The 10466-nt window shown below is 38.2% G+C and overlaps 1 long non-coding RNA gene across 1 annotated transcript; it reads left to right on the forward strand.

Annotated features, from left to right (window-relative positions):
* The first annotated feature begins 279 nt into the window (after positions 1-279).
* Positions 280-9717, forward strand: LOC121314650. Its single transcript, XR_005950126.1, has 4 exons — positions 280-477; positions 7356-7411; positions 8785-8871; positions 8967-9717. It is a non-coding gene; the product is annotated as an uncharacterized LOC121314650 (long non-coding RNA).
* Positions 9718-10466: the final 749 nt, after the last annotated feature.

A 10466-nucleotide genomic window follows, 5' to 3' on the forward strand; every position in this document is an offset into this window, starting at 1 on the left:
AAAAGTGTTATAAATGGCATATTTTCAAAGTAATGCTTATATGTATTTTGAAAATCCAGATAGTTTTCCAATGATCTCCAGCACCGCACTTAACAAGACTAGGCTGTGGTACTATATCTGTAGTTATACATTGTATAGGAGCTGCTATTATTAAGGAAAACGGGATCACATTCTTCCCAATTGTACACACAATAATCAGTCGGCTGGCAACTGGTTAATTACTTGAAGTGTATATCTGGCAAATGACACAGGATGTCAAGTAACTGGATTAATGCGCGGTGTAAGTGGTTAGTATTTGTTTTGGATCATTCAATAGACCAATAACCAACGTCTTTGAAATTCTTATTTTTAAAATCAAATAGCTCGGGATGCTGTGAAACTTCAGCTATCAGTAGCTCCTCCATGTTGATGGATATTCACGTTCATGAAAAAATGACGTATCTCACACCATGGACCTGATTGTAATTGAAATAAAAGGTGAGCGATATGTGCGCTTGCGATGCCGCGCCGCTCGTGTGTTCTAGGTACTTTGACTAGTGAAAAGTTTAGCAGAGTAAGTAAAAACAAGTTGCTTTTAAGTAAATTCTCAATTGATTAGCTCTTGTAATTCTGATATTTGTATAAATCCTGACTACCGACAGTTATATATATATATATATATATATATATATATATATATATATATATATCCTATATATATATATATAATATATATATACTCTTTTTTTCATCCCAGATGGCGCTACCGTATGTGACGCTCGGCAGACATTATCATAGCAATCGGAGCAGCTAGCTCCAGTGAAATCTCATAACGAATAGATTCACTTTCATAGGATTTATCAGGGTGCACCATGCTGCTAACTGGCGCAGATAACCTTTGTTGACCAGGGTACTATCAAAATGTACCCTGGGCACATGTCGATATATCGAAGTGTATCCTGGTTTAGGTGAAGCAATCGTTTGGTACCTTGGCATAGAGCCAGATTAACCTATACTCAAATTACGCTTTAGTGTAGGGCCCCCAGCAGAAATGGGGCCTACGCAAGGTCACTGTTTGTTTGGGACATTTTACAAAAAACGTATGTGGCGGGCACAGGTCACACAGGAAGTGAGGTGCACAGAAGCTTGCTTTTCGGTTCATCTTTTTATTTTATAACGGCTAGGCATTTCTTTCTCGATTACAGCATACCTGGTCTCGGAGTCTCTAGGATCCGTCCCTAGTCCTACATCAGAGGCATCAATCGGCAGGAAAAAAATTATGAATCATGCTCAATGTACATATTAATTTAACCTGTCCCGTCGCTAATGAGCATAGTATGCCATTTTAAATATTAGAAACTTTCCTTTTTAATTAGAGGATTGGAATTTTAGGGGAAAAAAAGCAGGTAAAGGTAAACGTGTACAATGTGGGAGGCTGAAGGTTATTGAAGTGAGGATGTCTGCAGCCGGTAAGAACGGTTTAAGACTGTAGTGTTTGTTTCTCGCCCTATTATACCTACAAAAAAAAAAAAAAGTAAAGGACAGAAAAGCTATTCCCTTTTTTGTTAAACTAGATTGTTTTGTTCTATTGATTGCAATGCTACTGGTGGTCCATAGAAGAAATCTAAGAACAGGTCTGGGAAAAAAAAGAACATTGTTTTTGTTTTGTTTTGCTATTTATATTTATATATAAAACATTCTACTGCAATTTTATATAATAGCTGCTGGACATTCTGGTAAACTGACAAAACCATTGCTCTATTAACCATGGATTCCCAGAGGTTTTATTTCCCTTACTAACTTGGTTAGGGTTTTTTTTTTTTTTTCCTGTCCAGTGCTAACACACCTCCCTTGCACGAGCCAGCACAGGTTGGCTGAATGGCATTTTCTCGTTCTAGAATTTCTTATGTTCTACTATACAACCTTGCTTTGTATAATTTTGTTAGTGATTTACATGGGTTTTTTTTATTCATTTTTTTTATAATATTCAGACTTTACCTTTTTAATTTATTGTATTGAATGTCATTACGAGGTCAGTAACTGTTTCCATAACTATCACATTTAGCACATCCCATAGCCAACAGCAAAAACAGAGTATATACTGTATTTATGTCACTGCCCTGGGTGGAGAAGGAAGGTATCATAAACCATACAAACCTAATCCGAGTTCTTAAGTACAACACACATATATATATACAACGTACATGTTGTGGTCATAATATTTACATTTTTGTTGTTGTTGTTGCTTATTTTTTGCTTGTTATTTAGATCAGGGATAGAAAAACAAATGTATATGGGCTATTCCATTTCAGATAAGGCTGTTAATACATTTGGACTCTGCGTGGAGTGCAGGATGCGCCCTATAGCCTGGAGATCGTCTGTTTGAGTCTAGGCTATTCCAGTGCCGACCGTGGATAGGAGTTCCAGGGGCAGCGCACAATTGGCCAAGCGCCATCCGGGTGGGGAGTACTTAGGTTGGCCAGGGTGTCCTCGGCTCACCGCACACCAGCGACCCCCTGTAGACTGGTCAGGAGCCTTCAGGCCTGCCTGTAAGTTGCCCAGAACTGCGTGGTCTTCCAGCGCTGTAGCTCTGAGGTGGCTGCATGGCAGGCCTGCAGAGTGAAAAGAAGCAGACGACTGACAGCACACATTTCGGAGGATGCGTCTGTCAGTCTTCGTCTCTCCCGAGTCAGCGCAGGGGTGGCAGCGGTGGGCCGGGTTGAAATAAAAAATAATAATTGGGCGTTCCAAATTGGGGAGAAATTGAGAAAAAATACTTGGCGATTCCAAATTTATATAAAGAAATACATATAATAATTACTGAATATATAATACATAATTTAGCAGACACCTTTATACAAGGCAACTTGTCAAGACTAGGGTGTGTGAACTATGCATCAGCTGCAGTCACTTACAACAACGTCGCACCTGAAAGACGGAACACAAGGAGGTTAAGTGACTTGCTCAAGGTCACACAATGAGTCAGCGAGTGAGCTGGGATTTGAACCGGGGACCTCCTGGTTACAACCCTTTTTTTTAAAACACAGATGGTTCAAAACCCTAAAACTGGGAAAACAAGATATGCTTATTATATAGAAAAAAATTAAACATGTAAAGGGGGAAGATTATCAAATCGTTTGTCAGTATTTACTGCAGAGTCAATGGCAATTCTTATGGCCATAGACTAAATAGTGGAATTTAAAGAAATGTATGCTGTGATACTTACAGATTCATTAAGCTTGATACAGGCATTAGATTCAGAAACAAGAGATAGAATATACATCATATATGAAATTATTCATACGTTACATAACAGCTATAAACATGGTAAAAATATTCTGATAGCCTGGATTCCAAGTCACTCAGGTATCTTAGGAAATGAAATTGTGGATTTTGAAGCAAAAAATGCAACTCTTAAATAAAGAAATTGACATAATAATACCTTTGCGTGAATGCTGTTGCTAAAGCAAACTAATGGGTGTATGGCAAAAACAATGGGGAAAACAGTGGAAAGGGAATATTTTATTATAAAAATCAAACAGTAGGGAAATACAAATATATGGGAAAGGGAAAAACAGTGAGGAAGAAAGTAATATTACTAGACCAAGGTTAGGGCATGTAACATTAAATTATAATTTATACAGGATTGGGAGTTATGAGAATGAGCTACGTAATACACCCACCCCTCGTTATGCTGCAGATTCGGATCGGTCCTGAAGTTAACTCCCCACTTTTACTGTCTAACTCAGTGGTCCTCAAAGTCGTGCCCGCGAAGCCAGGCCATAGTGCCCGCGGCAGCTGGTTCTTATGGGTCGTGCACACATTTCTGGCGGGTCGCAGCGTTTGAAAATAAAGAAAGCTTTAAACACGTTGTCTAACAAAAGCGCCACAGCAGTCTGTTGCAGGTGCTGCTTGCTTAAGATATGCATGTACGTTTTTTTTTTTTGAATGGCTTTTGCGATACGATCAACCAATTGAATAGCTGCATTGTCTCTGCGGGAGCCCAATCATAAGTTAGCTAGGTGGGACATAGACTGTATCTTTCAAGTGCAGGTACTAACTGTAAGTTTATCCAATAGGAGAGTCAAATATCTGCGAAGTTTTACGCAGCTGTCCAATCATAATCAAGCAGAGACCGTTCACGGTATTTGCATGAAAATTGAAGGGGAGTGAGTAACCAAATGGAAAGTGAAAGATCTGACAGCTGTCCAATCATTCGATTTAGTTACGAATCCAAGTTCTCTGAATAATTGTACTGGAGATGAGCGATCTTTAAAACGGAGTAGTGTTGACAAATTTGTCAAACTGAAACAAAGCGAGACGCTATCTACACTTTTTGTTTATTTTAGTTTATGCACGGTTATCTGTGTAAACATGTTATTTAAAAATATTTGCATTGCGTATTTTATGTAAGTTATTTTAAGAATAAGCGCAGCCCGCACAATTACCTGAGACTTGGCCTTGTTAGAGTGCCTTCTTGCGACACACACACACATACATATATATGTGTGTGTGTGTGTGTCGCGAGAAGGCAGTGTGTAAGATAAGAACCCATGTAATAGTCAGCGTGCCCGCAAACAGACAAGTAAGATCAACTTATGCCCGTGCCAAAATTACTTGGAGGACCGCTGGTCTAACTGTATGCTTTAGCAGCAATATACATAGGCACTTAGAATTATTGTATTTTATTTCGTACTGCACACCACAAAGAACAATATACAAAACAATTAAAAACAAAGCATGACTATCGTACTGTTATCATATACACACGCATTACACACGCATTGCACAATAATAATAAATAATAAATAATAATAATAATAATAATACACAAAGCAAATTAAATATCTACTTGCTGAAGCGCTTTTTATTTTAGCCAACGAGATGTTCACATGTTGCAGCAACACACTAGCAAAAGTCACAAGGCAGTGACGTCTGCTCCCTAGCAACAAGCCTCCTACGTTTGAAATTAATTCTTTCAATGCAGCAGGTTTGTGTATTTGAGAAAGGAGAGGAAGACTCATTAAATTAATTGGAGACTTAAGTTGATGAGAAGGAATTACCCTCCACTGTACGAATTGAAATGGTGTGCAGGTTTTTATATACAAAACGTGAGAAAAAGCTGGTTGCCTAGGGGATTTATACTGAACCCAGACGACCCCGATAAAACGAGGGAGTGGTTGTGCAGTATTTGTTATTAGCCTATTTGTTTTTCTAATGGTCTCTCACTAGCGGATTTATATTGGACCCCGACACCTGTGATATATTGTGTGGGTGGTGTAATTGTAGTGAACAAGCAACAGTGAAACATACAGTATATTCATGAAATGAAATACATATATTCAGCAAAGAAACATTAAACAGATAATTAAGGGAAATAGAAACTGAAGTAACAACAGTGAAATATATTTTGTAGAAGGGATAGAAAAACAAATGGAGAAAGAAATGTATATTCAGATGTATAAAAAGTATAGGGAAATAGGAGAAAACAGAACAAGGGAAGAAATAAATGTACATATATAAAGGTAGAGGGTGCTCATCATCTCCATTAAGATGGCATGCACCAACAACCCCTAATAAAGAAGATGACAACTACACTGTTTGGTTCATAGATATAGAAGGATTAAATTGAATACGCCCACAGATGTGGGCCTAGGCAAGAAACTTCATTACCTACAGGCATCAGATACGAGTGGAGATAGAAAAGGTGTTTGGTTATTGTTTAAACTTTGACTTTTTATTAGTAAAAATATTGATTTACAAAACAGGTGTTTTTTGATCGTTAAATAAAAACCTAGAATGAAGGGTGGTAACAGAGAATGTCAGGCTGCTAATGAACAGTTTTTTTTGGCAGGCTTTTTGATACTGTCATATTAATAAATAAATACCTATTGTACATACTGTAAGGTGGCAGGGGGAGGGTCAAATTTTAATGTACCGTTTGTAATGACACTAGAGTGGTAGAGGTATCCGCACGTGTGCACACGTGCACTGTGCGTACAGAGTACCGCGCACACTGAGTACTGAGGGCACCAAGTGCACCACATACCATGCAGCACTGTTGTGCACTACCACTGAGGCGCTGGGCACCGTGTGTCGCTTATTATAAGCACCTGTGCGCCGAGACAATAATCTCACGGGCTATGCGTGTGTCGCAGTACCGCAGCACCGGGGGCCGCTATGCAATGTGCCTACCCTAACCACGTGGTCAACACACACCCCTGGTCAGCACGTAGCATGTTCTGGGGAGGAAGGAGGGGGGATGCAGGGCCGAAGCTACAGTGGCCAAGTTTAAGCAGTCACTAACACAGGAAATAGCACACTGATTGTTTATAAGGCCCAACTCACCAAAGGTGGCTGGTTAGTGTGGCCGGCAGAGTTAACTCGACAATGGGGATAAGGCAAGGCCTAGCCCCGAGGAGGACACGTGTACTTCAAGAAGAAAATAAAGGAAGAGAGAGTACACTGTTTACAAGGCTGACTCTCTGAGGTGGCAGGCCTGCGTGGCCAGCAAGGTCTACTCGACAGCGGGGATATGGCAAGGCCTAGCCCCAAGGAGGACATGTGTACTCTCAAGAACAAAAGACAATCATTCGCGGATGACTGCACAGGCAGTCGCTCACATACGACAGACAGATAAAAAGAGAGTGACCTACCACTTCACCTTGGGGGACCTTGTCTACACAGCTTGATAAGGAACATAACTTTTACATTTTCCCATCTGTTACAAATAGAGATTTTATGTAAAGGAATAGAGAAAGAAATATAATCATGTATAATTTCAAATCATAGTAGATTTTAATAGAAATATAATAGTAAGATACTGTACATAGGACATGGAACATATTATTTAATTATTTGGCAGACACCTTTATCCAAGGGGACTTGGTGTTTTTAAAACATTAAAATACAATATATATGCACAACATTATGCAGTGTAAAAACAAATTCAGTGAAGTTACAATGAATTTCTTTAGACAAAAATATTAAGTGCAGTATTATCTAGCTACAGTACGATCTAGCTGTGGAAGTTGATCACAAATGCAGTGCAATATCTTGGACTTCTATGGACAGCTCCAGCCCTGATCCATCAGAGGATGAAGCAGTGGAAGTACCAGTGGGAAATTCTGAAGACTATTTATTAAAAGAAAAAGATGAATTGATAAATAAACTCAAAGCTTAGTTGGAGAGAAAGGTAAGTGCCACATAATTTAATTGGGATTCAGTTGTTTTACTGTCATTAAGAAGTGTGATGGTGGCCAAAGAACTTAAATAAGTTTTCTAAGCTGATCTTTGAAAATGTTCCCTCATTCTAAGTACTGTACCTCTTTATTTTTTCATGTTTTTTTAATTTTTAATTTTTTTTTTTTTTACAGGAATGAATTCTAGCCCAGATCTTCCATCCGGTCCAAATTGCTTGCCTTAGGAGCAGGTAAATTAAAGATTTGCATTTGTTTTTCTGTCTTGTCCCATTCCATTTGAGTCATTCAGTTGTTGCACAGAATCTCAGACTAGGATTTCCTTTCTTTTAAGGATTTTTAAAAAATATTTAGAACTTACTGTTTTTTATTCATTGAATTTTGCAGACTTAGTTCAGGGCATGATGTCTAATAAATGGAGTTCTACAACTATCAGTGACAGTTTGAAGATTAACATTGGATAGTATTTACTGTATGAACCATTATGTATCAATCACTTAATATAGAAAATTTATTAGACTGGTCATCCAACAAATACGGTAATTCTTCAGTTGTTTCGTTAGTTGTGAACCTTAGTCATGTGTTAAAACATTTATTCAATTTTATTTTAAATTCTTTGAATAATATGAAGTGTGTGATTCATTATGATCTCATTTATAGAGCTGATGTATCCAGTCCCTAGTTATCCTACCATAACCAGTGGCACTGGAACAATTTGGGGGTGCTGTAAGCTATTGAACAAAACTGTAACCCCTATATATGATGGAAGCCATGCAAAGCCAATGGGTGCTGCCGCACCTTCAGCACCCCTAGTTCCAGCGCCCTTGACCATAACCAGGTGTCTTGAGGCCATTGAGTTTGTCCCAGGCATTCAATACGAGATTATGGACCTCATGGCCATGAAATTAAATAGTTTTCCACCAAATGCCCGCCTTGCGATTTTGAAGGTAAGGACAGTGGACGATAGATGACACATTTAGAATTCCTGAGACAAATACAACATTCGATTTTGCAATAATTATGTCATACACATTAAGAAGGGTTTTTATGAAGTTCACCTGACTAAATCGTCTAGAAAGCAAAGCGTCCTTTATACTGCATGATTAATGTGCTGTCTTTGTCATTTTCTTTGTATTGTGGTATGGCTACTGAGGTAATGTATTCTGTTCTTACTCTGCGTTTCTTTGTTTGGTTCTTGTGTTATGTAATGTTTTGCATTCACATTGTTTTACTGTTTTTATACTAATAAATAACTTAACCTTCTTCAATATATTTTATTTACCTCCTTTTGATAATTATGGTAAAATTGTTCATTGCACGTTAATGTATTTTGTGTGTTCAATATTAATTTGGAAATGTTCTGTTCTTTGTTTTAAATTATAAACTGTACTACAAATCTGCCTTTTTCTTCCAACAATGTGAAACCAATGGCAGATAGATGAGATGGCAATAGGAAAAGGGTTTCAGTATGACCCTGGGACGAAACAAGTTTTGGGGGTTGTTACTTTACCTCCTACCCCAGATAAACAAGCAACAAAACTGCTTACTTGCATAATTTCATGCCTCTCTGTGAATTACAAGCAAATTGTTGCATATGAATTCACAGATTCAACAGTCTCTGGAGTGGATCTTTGGAGAAAAATAAAAGAAGTAACCACTGTATGTGTGAACGGGACATCAAGGTTTAGCTGTGGTATGATATTGGTCTTTTATCTGCAGTTAAAACAGTTAGAGCATTGTTGTTTTTTATTTTATTGTTAATGCTATTTTTATGTGATTTGTCTACAGTGCTCTGACATGGATTCTGAAAATCAAGCCATGTGGAAAGCAACGGGGCTTGTGAGCGGTCAAGCCATGATGAGATCATAAGTTGCACATCCTTTTTATTCAGAGGCTTACCTGTTTTTTTTGTCTAGATACACCACACCTTATTAACGCCATGAAAACAGCATTATGTAACCACGTTTTCATACTTCCAAAACAAGCTGTTGATGAAAATCATCTTCCATGTGACACTTTAAGTCTAAACTATAAACGTATTGGATAAAACTTGGAAATCACTTGTTTTTTCAGGTCTGTATTGCTGCAGTTGAAACTATTATTGCGCTGCAGTCTAATTCCACTGAGAAACTTGTGACTGGACTAACTGGTAATGCAATCTTGACCACACAAAGTTATGAAAAGATGAAGGTATGTCCATCGTTAAATTGTGTTGTGCACCACCATATGAAAGGAGAAAAACTAAATGGGGCCAGAAAAAATATTTTTATCACTTAAGAGCAGTAAATTTAAAATGACAATCTCGTTAATGTTGACATATTTTTGTCTGCATTGTAGGTTACTCCTGCATGCAGAGTTTTTTCACACTCTGCAGCAGCTGCTATTAGACTGCTAATTCAATGTGGACAATTTGGACCAGAGCACAAGACTACTGCGTGGTTCATAGATTTGGTTTGACTTGATGACATCCCAGAATCATCTGCATGGTGGATAACTTACAAACTGACAAGTATTATGGAACAAATGTACTACTTTAACAAGCCACAAGTAATTGCATAGATTTTACTCACCTCGAAAGAATTGTGTATTATCTATTTCTAAATTCATTCATGTGATGGTTTTAGTGAACCTTTTGACTTTTTTTCTTTCTTTTTTTACAGCAATGTATGCTTCTCGTGCAAAGTGGGGCATAGTGGAAGCTTGACTGACTTCAAGTATTTATGAGCATTTGGGTCAATATGGTCTTCAGATCCCGAAAGACCAACACAATTGGAAACTGGAAGCTCTCACACACAGGAGTGCGGATGGCAACATGCACCATGCTAGTTATGTCTGCCTCTCTGGTTTTTCCTGATACACTGAGAGCAGAGCTTGAAAGTGTCCCACTGTCGTTCATTCCAGAGAAGGTAAACTGGTTGTCAGAACTTTATTGTTTGAGTCCTGTTGTAATTGTGTTTCATTGTGGCCAAATCTCCACTGATGCAAATGAAAACCTACACTTTCAACTACGCTCCAACAATGTAATTCTTCCACAAGCTAAAGAGTGCAGGTCCCGGTTAAAACTTATATCTCTGTCAGCTTGAGAGAGTGAATTCTAATCATGACACTATAAGAATCCCAACACTCACTGATTGTACAGATACCATACAATCCCAGCACCTGATGTATCATCACAAGGATGATGAAACAGAAGTAGCAGTGAAGATATCATCTCCTGTGGAAGAGTCTAACACTTTGCCTTTAGACTTCATAAAATCTCAAGTGCTGTACTACATCCCTGGGTGGCTG

The sequence above is a fragment of the Polyodon spathula genome, chromosome 4 (genome assembly GCF_017654505.1).
Source record: "Polyodon spathula isolate WHYD16114869_AA chromosome 4, ASM1765450v1, whole genome shotgun sequence".
Taxonomy (NCBI): domain Eukaryota; kingdom Metazoa; phylum Chordata; class Actinopteri; order Acipenseriformes; family Polyodontidae; genus Polyodon; species Polyodon spathula.